Source organism: Spea bombifrons, chromosome 3, assembly GCF_027358695.1.
Source record: "Spea bombifrons isolate aSpeBom1 chromosome 3, aSpeBom1.2.pri, whole genome shotgun sequence".
NCBI lineage: Eukaryota > Metazoa > Chordata > Amphibia > Anura > Pelobatidae > Spea > Spea bombifrons.
In genome coordinates this window covers 74,842,395-74,851,193 of record NC_071089.1, presented here as the reverse complement: position 1 = coordinate 74,851,193, position 8,799 = coordinate 74,842,395, and positions in this window count along the sequence as shown.

Below are 8,799 nucleotides of genomic sequence, written 5' to 3'. Positions count from 1 at the left end.
CTTCCAATTATGTTTTTGTCCCTGACGTGTCTCTACAGTCTTAAAAAAAGTATATGCAAAAAAATGACTGGCGAGTCCTTTTTTTAAAAGGTGATTACTACTGCCGTTAAGAGCTCACACGTATTGTATGTGATGTCTTTAATTATCATATATTGATGCCTGAAATAAATTATTAAAAAAAAATGAAAATTGCTATTCAAGAAATATGTACTGAATTGCAAATGATTACAACAGAAATCACAGGTGCAAAAATAACCAAAGGTTTTATATTGTATCAGTCACCAGAGCTCACTGTTGCAATAATGATATTGCAATGAAAAGTTTGTCACCAAAGCACAATAACTGTGTAACAGTCATTAAAAAAGGGATCACATTTTAAGGACCATTTAGTACAAAATGTAACACATGTCTGAACAGATGTTATGCAAAAAGAACAGTTGCTTTGTACAGCTGGCTTTAGATTCAGTAAAAATTATTTTGTACTTAACCATTTCAAGTTTTTATATAATTTCTGCTGAAAAGTTTTTCGTCTTTCATTGGAATTAATGGATTATAGAACATTAGGTAGATTAAAGTCTATAGAGCGGTGTTGCTATGGTGAGCATAAGGCCATAACGGCGTTGATAGGGTGTCCCATTGTATGCTGTGCAATTGCATCTACCAAAGAAAGCTAGGACACTGAATAGATTGATCTGCATCATCAGTAGTTTATTTCCACGGATAATTTTGCTAGAAGTTGTAGTCCAGTGAAATAAAGAAAGGGTCTTGGTATACTGGAATGTGTGCTAAAACAGTAATTATTTAATAATGCACACAGATATTAAAAGCTGAGAATGTTAAATGACCACATTACAGGAGAATATGTTGGCTTAGTTATCACTGTATTAGTTATCACCTTATGCACATAACACTGGAAGCAGCCTTTTCAACTTCATGGTCTCGGTAGACTTGTGCACATGGACCAAAAATGTTTACTTCCTTTTTGGTCCATTTATTTTTTACAACAAATTTCGTTCCCTGCCCTTTTGGCTCAGGTCGGATTTAGGGGGCATTTTCCAGTATGAAACAAAATTACTTGTCACTCACCTTGTCTCTCATACTCTCACTCTTCCTCACGCTCTCTTTCAATGTTTCCCTTCCTTCTACACCAACCACTTCCGTGTCCCTGTCTCCTTTTCCACAGATCCGCTTCTTGTCTTCTTTCTTGGTCTGCTTCACCCTGCTATCAGCCACATTATCCAGGCCTCCCAGAGGGCTTCCACAAAAGGGCAGACCCTCTGCGCACCCTCGCTCCCCTAATTGGAGGAATGGGGAGAGGTTGACCACATAGGGCATGCTGTGGCTCTGCATTTCTCATTCTTCACGGACACGAATGGCCTCTTGGAGTTCTTCCGCAAAAAGGCAGAGCCAATACCCGCACCACAGGGACAGCCTCTCCCCTTTTCTCCATCAGGGCTGAGGTTGTCTATGTGGTGTGCTCCAAGGCTCCATCCTATTGCCTTTGTCAAAAAAGCTTCTTAAATATGTCTGTGTTGTTTTTATATTATTAAAGCTTCTGGCAACATAATGACAGAGGATCCAAAGTTCATTTGATTAACAAGACAGAAAAGCAATTAATGTTTTGTCTGAGTGAAACATTAAAGTTTAACACAAATAAGGAACATTTGGCAAAAACAAGTGGAACAATACCTATACATTACTATTATACCCTTTTCTTATGTTACTATTGTTCTTTGGTGGAAAACAGGGTGAGTCTTAGATTCTCTTTATCACATATATAGTAGATGCCACTATGTATCCACAAATAAAAGTAGAAATTTGGGTCAGAATAGAGCCTCCTTACTTTACAGCTACAGGTTCATTAATAGTTTTATGTTTAGCGGCAACTGGGTAAAATGACAGAATATGACATATATTTTCCATTTAACAATTGTAAAACATATATTTGACCTTATTCTTAATGGAGATTGCAAAGAGAAGTAAATAGCTGCTGTGTCGTATTTCTTTTTAATTTATCGACACGGCACAGTTGCTAAATGGTCTTTAAAGACTTATCTTCCATTACTAATTGAGACAACAAATCCTGTCTTTGGTTCGCAGCTATATTACTACCTGTTAAAGTAAAGCTTTATTTCTTTACGCTAATAGTCTGTTCAAATATCATTGATAAATGCTCTTTGTAATTTGTATTAAATAACGAATGAAGAATCATAAATTGTACATATCTCAACCACTTAAAAGCAAGTATTTTAAAAGTGCAATATTTGTATTAAACAAATAAGGAATGGTAAGGGGTTGTTCTGGGGTTTTGGGAAACAATGTAGAAGGGCCCTCTCACTACAAGCAATGGTTATAATTATATATACCAGATGAGCCAAACGATATGTACATATGTTTTGGGGTTGTTTTTTTAATTTATTCATTACTATGGTTTAACATTAGACTAGTGACGTTATTAGGTTGCCTATATAACAAGGGAAGAGTGGCACACCAAGGTATCAAATATAGGTCCAAATACTCCAACCTGTGCCAGCCAGGTAAATAGAAGATAGACAAAAGATTGCATGAAGTTGCAAACAAAAAAGTATTTCAGGTTTAGTCCCACAACATCAAGTAAAATATAAAAAACAAAAAATGACCAAAAATGACTTACATTTGGTACTCAATACAAGCATATGTGGGAGATGTGGGAGATTTACTATTGTTAGTGTGCATAGCACTTTTGTGTTCCCTAATGTGTACAGTAAGTGTTTGTGTTGTTTCTCCCACGTAACACAAACCACATGGACATTTAATCATGTATATGACAAAATCTGTTTGGCAATTGATGTACGTGCAAATATTGGATTTATTATCCTTCCTAGAGTGTATAAAATGTTTTGAAACAAAGACACTGTTACAATTCACGCGAGTAAGCCGATTCGTTTTTTGTCGTGGGTTAAGTAGGACCAATGAGTAATTCCTTCAGATTTTCAGATATCATGTCACGACAGAGGTACAGGCTGTGGATCTGCTCTCCAGAAAAGACGCCTCCTAGCAGAGATAGGACGCTCAGCAACCAGCACAACGGAGATGTGGGCCGATAACCACTGACAGCAATGTAGCAGGTGCAAGATAATTAGCAACGTAGAAGGTGCAAGATAATTCATGAACGAAAATAAAAAATAGTAATAATAATTTCCGAGGGTCAGGCAAAAGAGCAGTCGGGGTCACAAGCAAAGGTCAGGGCAGGCAGCAAACTACGCAGGTCAGGAACAAGCCAGAATCAATACCAGAAAGATAAAGCAGGTCAAACGCTAGTGTAGGCAATAAGGCACTATCACAAGCAAAGGTGTAGTGCCAAATGAGGGTTTAAATATCCCTCCATGAAACTAGATCCTCCTACACACCTAATTAGGGGGAGGAGAAAAAAAGATAAATGTCGCTTTAAGAAGCTACATGAGTCAACCCTTCGCTCGCCCCGTCAAGATCCCTTTGAACTCTGCGGGACGCGCGTCTAGGGGAGAGACCCGACGGCGGCTCCTGCCAACAGAACAGAGAAGGTAACATCTCTTGAAGGACATCAGTGGTCCCACTTTACTGTAGATAGGTAGCCATTTTTTGTCATTCTGCAAAATATTGGAATAATATCACATACCTGCAGTGTTTTGGAGGTATATATGGTGACACAAGGGATAGGGTTTGTGACTTTTCTGATCCTCCCTGAGGTTTTCAATAAATATACTCTATTTTTGGCTTGTTTATATAAAGGTCAAAGGACAATTTATTATCAGTCACCTGAATGACAACATCTGAAGAACTACTGTATTCAAAGGAGAATAAAATAGTATCTAACATATATCCAAGATATATAAGATAATTCCTCCAAATCATTGGTTGTTCCATTCCAAATAAAAATATGTCATCTATGAATCTCAACAAAATTCCTATATGTCTTTCAAATCTAAGTTCGCCATATACAAATTTCCTCTCATGGATCATTTTGAGAGGACGTTTGTGTATAGTGACCCTAGATTTGCATGCCATATAGGAATCTACCACACTTTTCAGAGACATATTTTGGCTTGGACCTGCACTTGTCTGTCCCTGCGGCAGCTGTCTACCATGCTGAGCGCCAACATATGACATCATATCCCAGCGTACTGCATATGCTCTGTAGTGTAGATACGCAGGTTACAAGGGAAATCTCTAATCTTGGCAAGAGACTCAAGCAGAAGTAGCATGCTGGAGAGCCTTATGCACCCATGAGTCTGATGCACTAGGCAAAGGTGGCTTAGATGTGTATACACCACTGAGTGTACAGTGTTAGAGTGTGTGTGTGGGTGAGTTTGTGTGTTAGCATGTGTGTTAGTATGTGTGTGTCTTAGACTGTGTATAAGTGTGGATATATGTTAATTACCAGGGGGGTGATAGGCATAATTTTTCATACTCTTAATAGACCAGTTACAAGAGAGACATAGGCATATATTTACTAAACAGTTGAGTTGAAAGTGAGGTTAAAAATGTAATCTGAATGCTATTTCTCCTGCAAGAAGTGGATTTACCCTTTATGATGCATAGTGTATGTAGTGAAATTATTTTTTCATGCTATCACAACACATTTACATACCTCTCAATTTGTTTTTCCTTTCACTGCATAGCACATAGATGACTTTTGAGAGATATGATTATAGAGATTTTAATAGATCAGTGTCATTTGTTGGTTTTACACATAAATATTGAGGTATGAATTTTACTAATATCAGCGAACAAACAGAAATAACTGTAACTGTGGTATTTGAGGTTGAAAATTGCACCTGTTTTTTTTGTAATTTAGGACAGGGCAACTGGCCCAATAAAGACACTTTTTTAAGGGTATGCCCATGCCTCCCAATGTAAAATATGAATATAATTTTAATAATCACTTTATCTAAAAGGTTGAAGAAAGACACTTTTATTTTAGAGATTTGAGGTGGGACAAATGTTCAAACATTCCCGTTTTATGATTTTAGGGCTGTAAAACACAGTGATACCAACCACACATTATGAGCTTTTGGAAAAGAGGGAGCTCATAGGAAGAAAGAGGGACGGAAAAACGTTGTTGTTGAAGGGCTCTTAAGCAAGAGACCTTGGTGTAGACACAAGCAAGTGTGCTTTGCCTTGGTAAATTAAACATACATTCCCATATTTATAGAATATTAAAGTAGCTGTGATGACCCATCAGTTTCATTCTTTGATTTTATGCCTAATCCGTAACCTGATGTCTTCATGCACAGATCGAGCAGCTAAATTACCTCTAAAGGACTTTTCTAATATGTTCTTGAATTTCTTTTAATTGCGGCATCATGTACTGCTTTTTGAAAAGTTTAGCCTACTTTACTTTGCAAGACGAATTCTATTTAATTGATGTTTAGATTCAACAGGGTCGGCAGTAATTATGCCTGGGAAGAACTTGAATGGCCGTGACATCAAACCCATCGAACACCTTTGGGATGAACAGGAACGGAGATTGCAAAGAAGGCGTTCTCGTCCAACATCAACACCTGAACTCACAAATGCTCTAGTGGATGAATGAGAAAAAAAATCCCACAGAAACACTCTAAACACACTTGTAGAAATCCTTCTCAGAAGAGTGTAATCTGCTAATGTCTATGTATTTAGAATGCAATGTAATAAAAGTCCATGGTGGTGTATTGGTCAGGTCTTAATACAGGTCATATACATATATATATTTGCTGAATACAAATCATGAGTGGTTTCTTTACTTGCATGCACCCTGGGAAAGAAATCTACTGATATACTGCATTTGTGTAACGATTATGGTGAGGTAGGACCCCAGATGGCAGAGTTAGCCAGGCCAAACAGGAACCAGAAAGTCAGAGAACCAACCGGGTCAGACAGGTAATCAGGATAAGCCAAATCAGAATCCAGAGACGAGGTCAACAAGCCGAATCAAATACCAGACGAACAGGAATCAGGAGCCAAATCAGGAGACAGGAACGAAGTCAGCAAGCCGGGTCAAACGAAGAAATAGTCACAGCAACTCGCACAGGAAAACCACAGAATACACCAACCAAGGGTGAACCAGAAGAGGAAGTCCAGGTTTAAATAGGGACAGGTGGAGGTGTGTCCTGCATTAAGGAGGTCACCCGAGGTTATAAGAACACGTTACGTATGTAACGTGTAATATTACTTTTTGGCCACACGGTGGCGCTGTGCTACCTGTTTGCCGCGTGGTCGGCCACGCGGTGAAGACGCCGACCGGGTAGCGGTGGTACTAGCTGCCCGGGAAGCCGGTCGAGGAGGCAGCGTCGCGGGACCGGCCACGGCGCGGGACCGGAGAGGCAGGTAAGTCCTTACAGTACCCCCCCTCGAGAACCGCCCGAAGGGCGACCAGGACCCCTGCCAGGCCTCCCAGGGTATTTGGAATGGAAGAGGCGAACCAGCTGAGGCGCGCGGACTTCGGAGGCGGGCACCCAAGATCTTTCTTCAGGTCCATAACCCTTCCAGTGAACCAGATTTTGCAGAGCACCCCGGAAGATGCAGGAATCGAGGATGGAACGGATCTCGTAGTTCTCCGAGGAGGTGACAGAAACGGGACCAGGGCTGGCCAGAGGACGAGTAAAACGGGAGAACAACACTGGCTTCAGGAGGGAGACATGAAACGTGCGAGGAATACGAAGGTTACGTGGCAGGTTCAGTTCATATGTGACAGGGTTAATACGGCGTAGGATGGAGTATGGTCCAATAAAGCACGGTGCTAGTTTTTGCGAAGGACAGCGAAGGCGTATGTGACGGGTAGAGAGCCACACCTTGTCTCCAGGAAGGGGCAGGTAACCTTTTACGGTCATAATACCTCTTTTGTGTCTGAGAAGCAGCTATGGACGCAGAGCGGACAGAGGACCAAACAGAAGACAGGTGTTTTAGGTGTGCGTCCAAAGCAGGTACCCCTACCTCTGGGGTGTCTGTAGGCAAAACAACCGGGTGGAAACCGTAGACACAATAAAAGGGAGTGTGTTGGGTGGAGCCTTGCACGGAGTTATTGAGGGCGAACTCCGCAAGTGGGAGGAGGTCAGCCCAGTAGTTCTGGTTGTCGTTAACAAAAGCTCATAGATATTGTTCAAGGCGCTGATTAGAACGTTCCGCTGCCCCGTTGGTTTGGGGGTGAAGAAGGACCTCCAGAACCGGGAGATGAACTGGACTCCACGGTCAGATACGATGTCCTGGGGAATTCCGTGGAGTCTAACAACTTCTCTCATGAAGATGTCCGTGAGTTCTCTGGCCGAGGGAAGTTTAACTAGCGGAACAAAATGAACCATCCTGGAAAAGCGGTCCACGATGGTGAGTATGGTGGTGTAGCGGCGGGATAGAGGAAGTTCCACTATGAAGTCCATGGCAATATGGGTCCAGGGACGACAAGGCACCGGAAGGGGCCGTAGGTGACCAGCTGGAGGAGTCCTGGGGGTCTTGGTAGTGGCACATATGAGGCAGGATCTGAGGTAATCAGCCACGTCTTGTCTCCAGGAGGGCCACCAAAAATGGAGGCCTAGGGCCTGGCAGGTGCGTCGAAGACCAAGGTGGCCAGAAAACTTTGTGGAATGGTGTAACTGAAGTATCCTTTCACGGTACACAGGAGGCACAAACAGTTTGTCAGGTGGGGTATGGGCTGGAGCAGATGGTTGGCTGGCTTGAATGCGTTGTAGGAGGGGAGAAGCAACGGCTAGAGATACAGCGGAGATAATACGGTTAGCTGGGACGATGGGTTCCGGGTCTGGTTTCTCCTCTGTGGCTGTGCAGAACATACGGGATAAAGCGTCGGCCTTGGTATTTTTAGACCCCGGGCGATAGGAAATAACATAATTAAAACGGGATAAGAAGAGAGTCCATCGTGCTTGTCTGGGGGTTAAACGTTTGGCATCAGCAATATACTGGAGGTTCTTGTGGTCTGTGAGAATAGTAACAGGTATGCGGGAACCCTCTAGGAGATGACGCCACTCAATAAGGGCGAGGATGACTGCCAGTAGTTCCCGGTTGCCGATGTCATAGTTCCTCTCCGCAGGAGAAAAGCGTTTGGAAAAGAACCCACAAGGATGTAGCGGCCCTTCGTATGTTTTCCGCTGAGATAAGACCGCTCCAGCGCCGATTTCTGAAGCGTCTACTTCTATAACGAAGGGTTGAGAGACATCAGGGTGAACGAGGACCGGAGCAGACACAAACAGATTCTTCAATTTCTGGAAGGCCTGAACAGCGGAGGCAGGCCAATTATGACAGTCAGACCCCTTTTTAGTGAGCGCAGTCATGGGAGCCACAACCTTAGAAAAGTCTCGGATAAATCGTCTATAATAGTTAGCAAAGCTGAGGAACCTCTGGAGGGCTTTCAGTCCTTGTGGTTGAGGCCATTGCAGAATGGCATGCAGCTTGTCAGGATCCATTTCGAACCCTGTATCGCTAATGACATAACCAAGGAAGGGTACGTGGGAAACTTCAAATACGCATTTCTCCAATTTAGCGTATAAACGGTTTTCACAAAGGCGTGCCAGGACCTTTTTAACGTGTATCCGATGTGAAATAGGGTCCGGCGAGTGGATAAGTATGTCATCAAGGTAGATGACAACGAATTGGTGAAGATAGTCCCGGAAACAGTCATTAACGAATTCCTGAAATACTGCTGGGGCGTTACAGAGCCCAAATGGCATTACTGTATACTCGTAATGGCCTGAGCGGGTATTAAAAGCTGTCTTCCACTCATCGTTCTGACGGATACGAATGAGGTTGTAAGCACCACGTAAGTCCAATTTAGTGAACACCTTTGATCCCTTC